The sequence below is a fragment of the Capsicum annuum genome, chromosome 1 (genome assembly GCF_002878395.1).
Source record: "Capsicum annuum cultivar UCD-10X-F1 chromosome 1, UCD10Xv1.1, whole genome shotgun sequence".
Classification (NCBI taxonomy): Eukaryota; Viridiplantae; Streptophyta; class Magnoliopsida; order Solanales; family Solanaceae; genus Capsicum; species Capsicum annuum.
In genome coordinates this window covers 33,701,988-33,717,637 of record NC_061111.1, presented here as the reverse complement: position 1 = coordinate 33,717,637, position 15,650 = coordinate 33,701,988, and positions in this window count along the sequence as shown.

Sequence of the window (15,650 nt, the reverse complement as noted above, 5' to 3'; positions counted from 1 at the left end):
TTCCTTCAACAAACTCTGAAAGTAAAGATGTGTTGAAGTCACATACTTTCCGCACGAATCCCAGAAGCAGAAAACAAATGCAGATGTTTGGACTTTATGTCCTCTTCCGCTTCCCATGTAACTTCTTCCACCTTATGGTTCTGCCAAAGAACCTTAACGGAAGCCCTATCCTTGGTCCGCTACCAACAAATTTTTTTATCCAAGATCTTAATCGGGACTACTTCATAAGACAAAGAATCAGTGATACCTAATCCCTCCAAAGGAACAACCAAAGAAGGATCACCATTGCACTTCCCCAACATGAAAACATAAAAGACAGAATAAACCAAGCTCAAGATAGAAGGTAACTCCAACTCATAAGCAACATTACCAATTCTACGCAAAACCTCATATGGACCAACATATCGGGGACCGAGCTTCCTTTTCTTACCAAACCGTACTACTCCCTTTATGAGAGATACCTTAAGGAAAATCGTATCCCTAACCTTAAACTTTAAGTCTCTATGCCTAATATCTGCATAGGACTTTTTCCGAATTTAGACAGCTTTAATCCTCTCCTGAATCACCTTCACCTTCTTCATATCCTGGTAAACCAAGTCAGGACCAAACATGTCTGCCTCACCAAGATCGAACCAACTAATAGGATATCTACACCTTCTACCATACAGTACCTTAAAAAGAGCCATATCAATAAAAGAATAATAGCTATTGTTGTAAGGAAGCTCCACCAAAGGTAGATGCTCAACCTAATTTCCACCATAATCAATCACATAAGACAAAAGAATATCCTCTAATGTATGAATAGTTCTCTCTGCTTGCCCATCATTCTGCAGATGGAAAGCAGTACTCAGACCCACTTTAGTCCTCAATCCATTCTGAAAAGATCGCCAGAAGTGAGATATAAACTGCGTGCCATGTTAAAAAATAATCAAAATAGGCACCCCATGCAGCTTCAAAATCTCCTAAAGATACGGCCTCGCATAACCTCTTCTGAGAAGGCAGCCCACACTAGCAAAAAGTGCACAGACTTAGTCATCCAATTCATAATGACCCAAATCAAATTATATTGATTTCGAGACCGAGGAAGATCGATAACGAAGTCCATATTGATCACTTCCCAATTCTATTTGGGCAAATCAATATCCGGATACAACCCTCCTGGCCTCATGTTCTTAACCTTAACCTATTAACACACCATGCACTTGGCCATAAAATCAGCCACAACCCTCTTAATGCTATTCCATCAATAGAACTCCTTGAGATCACAATACATCTTTGTCGAGTTGGGATGAACAACATAGCGAGATTCATGTGCCTCAGTAAATATCCTTTGTCAAAAACCATCGACATCAGCAACAAACAACCTCCCTTGGTACAGTAAAGTACCATCACCACTGATCTCAAACAACACTATATTTTGCCCACCAACATCACTTTTGATTTTCATCAAGATAGAATTCAACATTTTTTTCTTCTTAATCTTCGAACCAAGAGATGATCGAATTAGTTCTTGCACCACCATACCACCATCCTTGGAGTCCAAAAGGTAAAAATCCAAGATTAGCCAAGCGGTGAATATTCTTCACCAATTCCTGCTTTTCTTCTTCCACATAGGCCAAACTCCCCATGGATAACCTGTTAAAAGCATCAACCACCACGTTAGCCTTACCTAGGTGGTAGTGAAGACTTATGTCATAATTCTTGAGAAGCTCAAGCCATCTCCTCTGCCTAAGATTATGTTTTTTTCGGGTGAACATATATTGTAGACTCTCATTATCAAAAAAGATATCTACGTGAACACCATACAAATAATGTTGCCATATTTTCAAAGGAAATGCAACCACCAATAGTTCCAAATCACGAGTAGGATAATTCCTCTCATGCACCTTCAACTAGCTAGAAGCATAGGCAATCACCTTCCCAAACTGCATTAATATAAAACCAATACCTATCCGAGATGCATCACAATAAACCATGAAACCACCATTGCCTTTTACTAAAGTCAGAATTAGAGCTGAAGTCATCTTATTCTTTAACTTCTCAAAACTCCCTTCATAAGTATCTGACCATGAAAACTTAACCTTCTTCTGAGTTAAGTTAGTCAAAGGAGTAGCTATTGACGAAAAGCTTTCCACAAACCACTTATAATACCCGGCTAAACCCAAGAAGCTTTGAATATCGTATGGAGTCATGGGTTTAGGTCGCTTTTCACCACAACAACCTTTTGCAGATCCACTGTGATCCCCCCACTAGAAATAATATGACCCAAGAAAGTTATAGCTGTCAATTAAAATTTACAATTAGAGAACTTAGCAGATAAAAATTGTTCCTTAAGGTCTGCAACACCATACGGAGGTGATTAGCATGATCCACTTTACTCTTTGAATAGACCGAAATTTCATTAATAAACACAATAACAAAAAGATCTAAATAATGATAAAAACCCTTTTTATCTGATCCATAAATGTTGTCGAAGCATTAGTCAACCCAAATGACATCACCAAAACTCAAAGTGCCCATATCAAGTGTGAAAAGCCATCTTAGGGATATCCACCTGCCTAATCTTTAGTTGATGGTACCCAAACCAGAGATATATCTTAAAAAAGAACTTGGTACCTTGCAACTAATCAAATAGATCATCTATCCTTGGAAGAAGATACTTGTTCTTGACCGTTACCTTATTCAGCTACCTATAATCAATGCACATCCAAAGGTAACCATCCTTCTTGCGTATAAATAACACCAGTGAACCCCGAGGAGATACACTAGGATGAATAAACCCCTTATCTAGAAGATCCTTAAGTTGCTCCTTGAGTTCCCTCAACTCAGTCGAAGCCATTCTATACGGAGGAATAAAAATTGGACGATTGTTCGAAACTAGATCAATACTAAACTCTATTTCCCTATCTGGAGGAACACTAATAAGAACATTCGAAAAGACTTGTGGAAACTCATTAACCACTGGAACTGACTCAAAAGAAAGAGCTTCCTAGTTAGAATCATTAACTCAGACCAAGTGATAAAAATAACCTTTAGAGATTAACCTTCGAGCTCTAAGATAAGAGTGCAACTAAGCCATACCTAGAATGAGATCAAAATCCACCATATCCAACTCAAAAGATCCACCAAGGTCTACTTGCCACCCACAGATACCACACAACCCCTATAGACTCTCTTAGCAATAATCGAGTCACCTATTAGGGTAGAAATAGAAAAAAGATTAGAAATAACTTCTGAGTCAAAATAAAAAGATACAACCACATAAGTAGTCACATAGAAGAGAGTAGACCTGGGATCAAGCAAACAATAAACATCACTAGAGAAAAGCTACAACATAGCAGTAACGACATCAGACGAAGCCTCATATTCTTGTTGGGACGCCAAAGCATACAACTTGTTCTGACCAACACTAGAACTAGGAAAGTAATAGAAGTAGATGCTCCACCACCAGGTGCAGGTGAAGAAGATAAATCCACAAGAATCTTATTTACCCCCATGGCAACCTTATTAACTAGACAATCCCTGAGCCAATGGCCTATCTAGCCACACTTAAAGAATTTATCTTTTACTTTATTGCAATAACCCCGATAAGTACAACCACAAAACCGACAAGGAAGGAATAAAGAAATTGACTGACCACAGCTTGCTTGAGATTGGGAACCATGTGCCCAAAAATGATCACCACCATAATGACGCCTGTCGCCCGACAGGTAAAGAGCACGAGTAGAAGAGTAGGAACCATAATTCCCCCATTTCTTCTTCTTACACTTGCCAACATCTCCACCACCCTAAGACTGAGAACCTCCCTGGTTAAAAAACCTGCTCCTCTTCCCCTGCCTATCCCTAAACTCTGCCTGTTTCCTCTTCTCATTCTCTACCTACTACATATGAACAGTCAACCTATAGATACTCATATTTTTAACTATTAAGAAAGTTTTTCTCTCTAAAATAAAATCCCGATGAAAACTAGAAGTGAACTTCCTCATTCTAGCCCATATGTCAGCTAGTAAATCAAGAGCATACCTTGAACACTGATGAAACTTCAAGGAATATTCCTTAACAAATATTCTCCCCTGCTTAAGGTTCAGGATTTTCTCCCTCTTTGCTTTCCTTAACTCTTGGGGAAAGAAACAATCCTGAAAAGCACCAGAGAAGGCATCTCACAAGGATGAATACTCCATATCTTCTCTATCCTTATCCAACTCTTTATACCACTGATATGCAACCTCTTTGAGCTGATAGGTTGCAAAGTTTACTCCCTCTATATTGGAAACCTGCATCACTTGAAATATCTTTTCTATTTCATCCAAGAAGCCCTATGGATCCTTCTCCACCTTCACTTAAAAAAAATAGGAGGACCCATCCAGATAAACTGGCCAACCCTTGTGGCCTACATAGAAAAAACACCAGACATATCCCACTTAGCTTGAGAAGAAACCAGTTTAGCAATAGTATGAATAGACTGAAAAAATTCCACATTAGTCGCCTCTCCTTGAAGAGGACTAGTAGCAACCGATGGAACTCCAGACCTATTAGGGATAGGAAAGTGGGATCGAAGATGAACTTGAGAAGTAGGATACACCCCTTCAGCATTACCCTCAGATGGGATAAAATTTTTTTCTTATGTTCCAGATCTAAGAGGCATGATCTGAAAGACGAACAAACAAGGATTTGAGAAGATTCTAGGATTGAAACTCCAAGCATAAAAATAGAATAGAAAGAAAGTGAAACATTCCTAAATGCTTTACAGACTCTCTTTTATGAGTACAACGTGCTATATACCCCTAAAAGAGACTCTACTTGACATGGCTTTGTGAACTCTTAATTGACTATAAACCTAAGCTCTGATACCAACTTGACATAACCCACCCTAGGGCCTTATCATAATGGGTATTTGGAATCCGACCGAGACCAAAGACCACCCTCGTTACACAACCTAACCTCCATTCACTGCCCTAAGTAAACTGAATTCTGAGCATGTAATAAGATAGTGTAACAACTCATATAAAGACTCTGGGATAAGATCATGACCGTGATTGACCCAAACGAGTCCAACCATAGCATACCACTAATCCAACCATTCCAAACCATACTAAAACAAGGGCCATAAACCAAGCCATAACAAAAGATATTCCAAAACATAATATAATTAATCCCTAAACAAAATATCATGGAAAAGTGAGAAATTATGTTTGATGATGCAAGCTTCTATCTTATTCCAATGCCAAGGCTGACACCAATATCGATCCCGCCCATCCAATCCATAGAAGTACCATAAAGTCTCTAACCAAAAGTGTAATAACCTCCTATTGGGACATGCCACCAACCATAGATAAAATCAATATCCAAAATAAAACCAAAATGTCTAGAAATATCCATAATATGAAATACATCCTTCTGAAAGTATAGAAGCTCATCACTTCTATCCAAATGCTCTCTCTAAGTCAATAGCTATTTAGGAGGAATAGAACAACCGGTTCTTGCTTAGCATGGGTATACAACTGCAGTAGACGGGGTTAGAGAATGACCGCTAGCATGATCTCAAGTAAGGATTAAATAATTCATTTTATAAAACCAAGTGAACTATCCATATGCACACAACCATACATATATATATATATATATATATATATAACCATGCTAGGAAAAAGGACCTAGTTTACCATTTCTTTAAAACATTTACCTGGGCTGTGTAGCTTTGCCATTCTAAACCACCCACGGGCTATATGGGCTCAGCTCCTGTAACACCCCGTATACAAGTACGTGTATTGGCATATTCATGTACGTGTATTGGTCTTATTTATATGGAATTATTTTTTGTATTATTTTATTTATACCAGAATTTGTCCGTCAATGGTTCCATGCGAAGGTTATTGAATAAGCTTTCCAACAATAGCAAGATTTCCAAAAACGGATAGATTTTGGATATAATTGAGCACATTAGAAACTATAAAATGGTGGCCGGGATATTTGGGAATAGTAAATGTGTAGGAAAATTTCCTGCACACAAACTACTGATGCCAGCTGAATTTTTGGGTCAACTTCGAACGATCATAACTCCCTTAATATAATGAACTGAGAGAGCTGCGACCTATGAAAAGAAAGATATTTGAGTATTATTTCCAATGCAATTGGTTTTATCCAAATCCAACATCTAAGTAAGGAGTTATACGCGTTTTACTTCAGCCTATCAAAATAGATTTTTAGGGTCAACTTTAAACGACCATAACTCGTTGTACAGGACGAACTAGGTGGGCTACTTTATATGAAATGAAGCCCTTTGAATTATACTTCCAACAATACCAATTTCACCTAAATCTGATATCGGAGCAAAGATTTATGATCGATCTACTTTAGCTTATCAAAACAGTCCACCAAAGGACAAATTTGACATTATTTAAATTTTAAAGGCATTTTGGTCATTTCCTATTATATTATGGATGGTAATATGTGTATATATACATGTATATGAGTTCAAAAACTTATTTTCATCATCAATCATAGAGAAATAACAAACCCTAGCCAAATTTGACCTTTAAATTACTTTTGATTCAACCGTAGAAATTTCAAAGTAATTCGATAACTGCGTTTGTCATCTCGAGAGCTTCAAACGGCACCTATTATTTGTGCAAACATGATTACATAATCAAGAGGTGAATTATAAGGTATGAATATTGTTTCCCTTGTTCTTTTCCATATGTATATGTGTGATAGAGGATTATATGTATTAGTTGTTATTAAAAGGTGATGGAAATAGGGTTATGGACTATTTTGCATGGTTTGGTTGTATTGAATTATGGAAGGTGGATATGGTAATTGAGTTATGGAAGGTGGATATGGTGATATACTATTGAATTGATGATTATTTATGTCTATGACTCAATTTGGTTTAATGGATTGGTTGGAAGGATAAATGAATCCAAACTTGATATTGGAGGATGTTGTATGAATATGCATGGCATGTGAATGTAATTAGAGTATAAGAGGGTTAAAGTGACACCCTTTATGGTGTAATTAAGGATTACTACTTAACCACTAGTTTGGTGAATTCAAATAACTGAATTGTGATGTTTGGTTGCTAATACTAGATTGCTATATATGTTCATTGTAGATAAGTAATCCGAAAAGACGGGAAGTCCATTTGGGACTAGTATTGAAAGTTGATAGTCAGGTATGTAAAGCATACTCTATACCATATCTTTTGCATGAAAGTGAACAATTATTCTATTAAGAAAGTTTTCAAAGTTATTCATTAACTTGTTATCCATAATAGTTTTGTATGATGTCCTACGTTACCAATGAACTTGTTTCCACCCTACAAGATGTCAAGACATTCCAATACTTGTTTTCCAAATCTTACATGTTTATTGCACTAATGAATATCAGAAGGTATCCGGTTACTCAAACAAGATCCATGTTCTATTAATGACTCCAAAATGTTTCATTGATATACCAATAAGTTCCTACTTCATTGTTATGGCATTGATGACTCCAAAACACTTCATTGATATGCCAATGAGTTCTTACTTCATTTTTATTGCATTTATGGTCTATTTAGATGTCTCTTATTGATGTATCATTGTTTCAAAGTATCAAAATTGCGGTGGCGATCGAAATAACAATCTCAAAGATTAATTGAACTAAGTGATGGAAGTTCTCTCTTATCGGGTGGTACCCCAGGGGCATAAGCCTATTATGGGTCGATCCCTATTTATGTGTTTATGGGTGGTATCCCAGGGGCATAAGCCTATCATTGGTCGATCCCAATCGATATGTACTGGAGGCAACCTAATGATCACAGTACAGTACAGTAATGATTACAAAGATGATAAGAACGAAGGTAAAGTGATTGAATAAATACAATGTACAGGTTTTCAACAGTTCTAGTAAGAGTGGTCCACTTCTATTACGATTTATTCACTTGTTTCTGATTTCTATTGAGCTCCTATATCATATGTGATTATCTACAGCTTTACATACTCAGTACATATTTTGTACTGGGGGACCTGCATTTCATGCTGCAGGCATAGGTACCTCAGCTCATACACCGCACAAGTAGGAGCCAGGATATACAGCTGCTTTTGGTGAGCTCCAGTTTGCTTTGGGTCTTTCCGTGTCATATCCAGTCACTTTTGGTATTGTATAGAAGTTAGTTATATGTCGGGGTGTGTCCCGACCTTGGTTAACTCTGTGTATTGTCTAGAGGCTTTGTAGACCTAATGTACAGTCAAGGTGGTGTTTTGTTAATAGACGTGATGACTTCAATGGCCAAGTATTATATATATATATATATATGTATGCTCGAGCTTATATAGGTGATTATTTCCTTTCATATGCGACATGATACTGTTTGAATTTCGGGTTATCATATAGGTATGCATGGGAAGTATAAGGTTATGAGCTGTTTCTCCCGGGCCTCCTCGGTTACGGGTGCCAGTCCGCCCCAATAGGATTTGAGGGGTGACAAAAATGGTACCAGAGAAGTTCGTCCTAGTGAGTCTACAAAGCCATGTCTACGTAGAGTCTTGTTTATCGGTGTGTCGTGCACTGCATCTATAAATAGTAGGCTATGGACATTTAGGAATTGTTTTTTTTTCTTCATGTCTTAGATCATGCGATAGAGCCTATATTGTATATAAAGTCATAGTTGACCACTGAATCCATTTGTTTCTCTTATTATAGTAATAATGCCGGTTACCAGAAGTAAGAATACCGATAAACAAGTAGATATGGCTACCGGAGAGAGGACTAGTAAGTCAACCACTATACCAGCTAATCAAAGTGAGGCTCCAGCTGAGCATGTATCAGAAACTTCTTCCACTCCGGAAGAAATAAGGGGGAGGAGAACTATATCCCTAGAGCCACCTATTAATGCTGCTGATCAAGATCTTAGAAATGCAGTGCAACTTTTGACTCGTATAGTTGCTGGGAAAGGCTCAAGGGAAAGCCATTCCTACCACGGGTCCTAGTGGTACAGATAGGGCAGCTAGCCTTCGAATACAGGATTTTTTTAAGATGGATCCTCCCACTTTTACTGGATCAGATCTTAACGAGGATCCACAGGACTTTATTGATCAAATTCAAAGGGCCTTAGATATTATGCATATAACGGGTAGAGAGACAGTGGAGTTTGAAGCGTATAGATTCAAAGGGGAGGCTATATATTGGTACAAGGACTGGAAATGATCTAGGGTATTGATGCACCCCCAGCCACTTGGAAAGAGTTCAAAGAGGCAGTTCTTGATCATTATCTTCCATTCAAGATTCGTCAGGCCCGTGTAGATCAGTTTTTAAATCTTCATCAAGGGAATATGAGTGTGAGAGAGTACAGTCTCTGATTTAATTCCTTGTTGAGATATGCTCCTAATTTTGTAGCTACTATGGATGACGGAGTTCATCAATATGTGGATAGGCTGGATCTATATATGGTTAAAGATTGTACTATTGCCGCTTTGAACAAAGATATGGACACAACGATGATCTAAGCTTTTGCATAGAAAATGGAAGATCAGAGGCAGAGGAGAAGAACACAAGAATTAGAAAGAGGATATTCCAAGAGGGCCAGATCTATAGGGCAGTTCATGGCATCCCAAGGAGAGTTCAAACCACAGTTTTCTTCTAGACCACCTAGGACATTATCTTCTTATTCTGTAGCTAGTGCCCCACCACAGTTCCAAGGGTCCAGAGGAAATCAATTTGGGCACAAAAGTGAGAGTCAGAGTTCGCGGACAGTGGGGTACCAAGGGCAAGGGAATATGAGCCAATCGAGACCTCCTCGAGAGCCATGCAATAAATGTGGAAGGTATCATTTAGGCGCATGTCGGCTGGGGACCAATGTTTACTTTTGGTGTGGTATGTTGGGGCATATGATGAGAGAATGCCCACGAAGGGGCATAGAGGGTATGACACAACCTACGGGGTCATTTATTGCATCATCATCATCGATGCCTTATTCAGGAAGGGGTGCACAACCAATGGGTCGTGTTAGAGGTGATAGAGGAGCCATGGGTTCTAGCAGGGCTCAAAATAATACGTATGCTCTAGCGGATCGATAGAATTTAGAGGCTTCCCCAGATGTGGTTACGAGTACATTGTCTATATTTTCATTCGATGTATATGCCTTAATTGATCCCAGTTCTACATTATCTTATGTTACTCCATTGGTTACTGAAAAGTTTGAAAGAATACCCAAACTGTTAGTTAAGCCATTTGAAGTGTCCACACCAATTGGGGAATCTATTATAGCTAGAAGGGTTTACCAAAACTGCATAGTAACTATTTATGGTCGTGATAAGATGGATGATCTCGTGGAGTTAAAAATGGTAGATTTTGATGTTATAAAGGGTATGGACTAGTTGGCGTCTTGTTATACCACAACTGACTGCTGCACGAAAAAAGTATATTTCTATTTTCCAAATGAATCAGTCCTTGAATGGAAAGGTAAAATTGGCGCGCCAAGAGGTAGATTTATTTCTTATTTTAAGGCAAGAAGAATGATTTCCAAGGAATACATATATCATTTAGTTAGAGTAAGGAATACAAAAGTGGAGCCACCAACTCTTCACACTATTCAGGTGGTAAATGAATTTTCTGATGTATTTCCTGAAGATCTTCCAGGTTTGCCTCCTGAACGAGAAGTAGAGTTTGGTATTGATGTAATACCAGGCACCCAACCAATCTTCATTCCTCCGTATAGAATGGCCCCAACAGAATTACGAGAATTGAAAGAGCAATTGAAAGATTTGCTAGAGAAGGGATTCATAAGGCCTAGTATGTCTCCCTAGGGAGCACCAGTATTATTTGTGCGCAAAAAGAATGGCTCACTGAGTATGTGTATTGATTATCGGCAATTGAATTAGGTGAATATTAAGAATAAATATCCTCTCCCAAGAATTGATCATTTATTTGATCAGTTACAGGGCGCTAAGTGCTTTTCTAAGTTTGATTTGAGGTCATGTTACCACCAAGTGAGGGTCAAAGAGAAGGATATACCCAAGACAGCTTTCCGAATACGGTATAGTCATTATGAGTTTCTTGTTATGTCATTTGGGCTAACAAATGCACCCGCAACTTTTATGGATTTGATGAATAGGGTGTTTAAGCCATTCTTGGATGTATTTGTGATAGTTTTTATAGATGATATTCTAGTTTATTCTAGATCAGAAGAGGACCATGCCAATCACTTACGACGGGCATTGCAGACTCTTCGTGATTGTAAGCTTTATGAAAAGTTCTCTAAATATGAATTTTGGTTAAAGTCGGTGGCATTTTTGGGTCATATTGTATCTAGTGAAGGGATAAAGGTTGATTCTCAAAAGATAGAAACTGTGAAGAACTGGCCAAGGCCCACAACGCCTATGGAGATTTGTAGTTTTCTTGGGTTGGCCGGTTATTATAGAAGGTTTGTTGAAGGATTTTCATCCATTTCAGCACCCTTAACCAAGCTAACCCATAAAGCATCCAAATTCCAATGGAATGATGCCTGTGAGAAGAGTTTTCAAGATTTAAAGAACAAGTTGATTTCTACACCCGTGTAGGTACTTCCAAAAGGCACCGAAGGGTATGCAGTGTATTGTGATGCTTCTAGAATTAGTTTAGGATGTGTATTGATGTATCATGGTAAGGTAATAGCATATGCTTCTAGATAATTGCGGCCATATGAGAAAAATTATCCTACACACGATCTTGAGCTGGCAGCAGTTATTTTTTCTTTAAAGATATGGCGCCACTACATATATGGGGTTCATGTTGATATATATACTGATCATAAGAGCTTGAAATATATTTTTAATTAGAAGGATCTAAATTTAAGGCAGTGGAGATGGCTTGAACTATTAAAGGACTACGATATTGATATCTTGTATCATCCAGGGAAAGCAAATGTGGTAGCTGATGCATTAAGTCGTAAGGCTATGATAGAGCCTATAGAAAGGCAAGGGATGATTAAAGATCTTCACCAGTTAGCTAGTTTAGGAGTTCGCCTTCTTAAAAATCCGGATAAAGAGCTTATCGTACATAATGTTATGGAATCTTCATTAGTAGCTGAAGTGAAAGAGAAGCAATATGCAGATCCCATTTTATTATAGCTTAAGGAGAATGTTCAAAGTGGTACGACCAAGTCATTTGAGCTTACACAAGAAGGAGTACTTCAGTACCAAAACCGAATGTGTGTGCCAGATGTAGACGAGCTAAGAAAGAAGATTATAACAGAGACACATTGTTCAAGGTATTCCATTCCTCCAGGATCAACCAAAATGTATCAAGACTATAAAGATATGTATTGGTAAAATGACATGAAGAAGAGCATTGCAGAATTTGTAGTTGAATGTTCAAATTTTCAAAGAGTTAAAGTTGAGCACCAAAAACCCGGAGGTTATATGCAATGCATTGATCTTCCAAGCTGGAAGTGGGACATGATCAACATGGATTTCATTATTAGTTTGCCTCGTACATCCTGGAAGTTCGATTCTATATGAGTGATTATTGATAGGCTTACCAAATTCGCATATTTCCGACCAGTTAGTACTATTTACATAGTTGAAGAGTATGCGAAGCTGTACATTAAAGAGATAGTCCGATTACATGGAGTGCCAATTTCTATTTCAATTTACCGCAAACTTTTGAAAGTCTTTTCAGAGGTGTTTGGGAACACAAATGAAGTTGAGTACAACTTTTCACCCTCAAACAGATGGACAAGCAGAACGTACCATCCAAACACTTGAAGATATGCTACGAGCTTGTGTAATAGATTTTAAGGGGAACTGGGATGATCATTTACCTCTTATTGAGTTTACCTACAATAATAGCTATCATTCAAGTATCAAAATGGCACCATATGAAGCTTTATATGGAAGAAAGTGTAGATCACCAATAGGATGGTTCGAAGTGGGAGAAACTCTTTTGTTTGGACCAGATCTTGTTTATCAAGCCATGGACAAGGTTAAAGTAATTCAGCAACGACTGAAAATAGCCCAAAGTTGACACAAGTCATATGCGGATAGTAGAAGGAGAGGTCTAGAATTTTCTATAGGTGATTGGGTATTTTTGAAGGTATCACCAATGAAAGGGGTAATGATATTTGGCAAGAAAGGGAAGTTGAGTCCACGTTATATAGGCCCGTATAAGATCACTCGAAGGTTTGGATAAGTTGCATATGAATTAGAGCTACCCCAAGAGCTCTAATCAGTACATCCGGTATTTCATGTGTCAATGCTTCGAAAGTGCATTGGAGATCCATCATATATCCCTTCTACTGAGGATGTGCAATTTGTGGAAGATCTTACCTATGAGGAAGTGCCTATTGCTATTCTAGATCGCCAAGTTAAGAAGATGGGAAATAAAGAGATAGCATCTATGAAAGTACGTTGGAGAAATCACCAAAGGGAAGAGATTACATGGAAAGCTGAGGAAGCAATGAAATATAAGTACCCTCATTTGTTCAAAGATGAAGAGGAAGTTCAAGAAACGGAGTTAAAACATTAACAAGTAAGTTTTTTTTATATATGCATAGTATTTATGTGATGATGTGAATATTAATGATGGACTTGAACTTGTTTTGATTGAATAACTACGCTAACATTCGAGGAAGAATGTCCTAAAGGGGGGAAGGATGTAACACCACATATTCAAGTACGTGTATTGGCATATTCAAGTACGTGTATTGGTCTTATTTATATGGAATTAATTTTTTGTATTATTTTATTTATACCAAAATTTGTCCGTTGATGGTTCCATGTGAAGGTTATTGAATAAGCTTTCCAAAAATATAAAGATTTCCAAAAGCGGATAGGTTTCGGATATAATTGAGCACGTTCGAAACTATAAAACGGTGGCCGAAAAATTTGGGAATAGTAAATGTGCAGGAAAATTTCCTGCACACAAACTACTGAGGCCAGCTGAATTTTTGGGTCAGCTTCGAATGATCATAACTCCCTTAATATAATGAACTGAGACAGCTGAAACCTATGAAAAGAAATATATTTGAGTCTTCTTTCCAATGAAATTGGTTTCATCCAAATCCAACGTCTAAGTAAGGAGTTATACTCGTTTTACTGCAGCCTATCAAAATAGATTTTTAGGGTCAACTTCAAACGACCATAACTCCTTATCCAGGACGAACTGGGTGGCCTAATTTTTATGAAATGAAATCCCTTTGAAGAATCCTTCCAAAAATACCAGTTTCACCTAAATCCAATAGCAGAGAAAAGAGTTATGATCGATCTACTTTAGCTTATCAAAACAGTCCACCAAAGGACAGATTTGACATTATTGAAATTTTAAAGGCATTTTGGTCATTTCCTATTATATTATGGACGGTAATATGTGTATGTATACATGTATATGTGTTCAAAAACTCATTTTCATCATCAATCATTGAGAAAGAACAAACCCTAGCCAAATTTGACCTTTAAATTACTTTTGATTCAACCGTAGAAATTTCAAAGTAATCCGATAACTGCGTTTGTCATCTCGAGAGCTTCGAACGGCACCTATTATTTGTGCAAACATGATTACATAATCAAGAGGTGAATTATAAGGTATGAATATTGTTTGACTTGTTCTTTTCCATATGTATATGTGTGATAAAGGATTGTATATATTGGTTGTTATTGAAAGGTGATGGAAATAGGGTTATGGACTATTTTGCATGGTTTGGTTGTATTGAATTGTGGAAGGTGGATATGGTAATTGAGTTATGGAAGGTGGATAAGGTAATTGAGTTATAGAAGGTGGATATGGTGATATACTATCGAATTGATGATTATTTATGTCTATGGCTCAATTTGGTTTAATGGATTGGTTGGAAGGATAAATGAATCCAAACTTGATATTGGAGGATGTTGTATGAATATGCATGGCATATGAATGTAATTGGAGTATAAGAGGGTTAAAGTGACACCCTTTATGGTGTAATTAAGGATTACTACTTAACCACTAGTTTGGTGAATTCAAATAATTGAATTGTGACATTTGGTTGCTAATACTAGATTGCTATATATGTTCATTGTAGATAAGTAATCCGAAAAGATGGGAAGTCCATTTGGGACTAGTATTGAAGGTTGACAGTCAGGTATGTAAAGCATACTCTATACCATATCTTTGGCATGAAAGTGAACAATTGTTCTATTAAGAAAGTTTCCAAAGTTATTCAGTAACATGTGATCCATAATGGTTTTGTATGGTGTCCTACGTTACCAATGAACTTGTTTCCACCCTACAAGATGTCAAGACATTCCAATACTTACTTATTTTCCAAATCTTACATGTTTATTGAACTAATGAATATCAGAAGGTATCTGGTTACTCAAACAAGATCCATGTGCTATTAATGACTCCAAAACGTTTCATTGATTTACCAATAAGTTCCTACTTCATTGTTATGACATTGATGACTCCAAAACACTTCATTGATGTTCCAATGAGTTCTTACTTCATTGTTATTGCATTGATGGTCTATTTATATGTCTCTTATTGATGTATCATTGTTTCAAAGTATCAAAAATACGGTGGCGACCGAAATAACAATCTCAAAGATTAATTGAACTAAGTGATGGAAGTTCTCTCTTATCGGGTGGTACCCCAGGGGCATAAGCCTATCATGGGTCGATCCCTATTTATGTGTTTATGGGTGGTATCCCAGGGGCATAAGC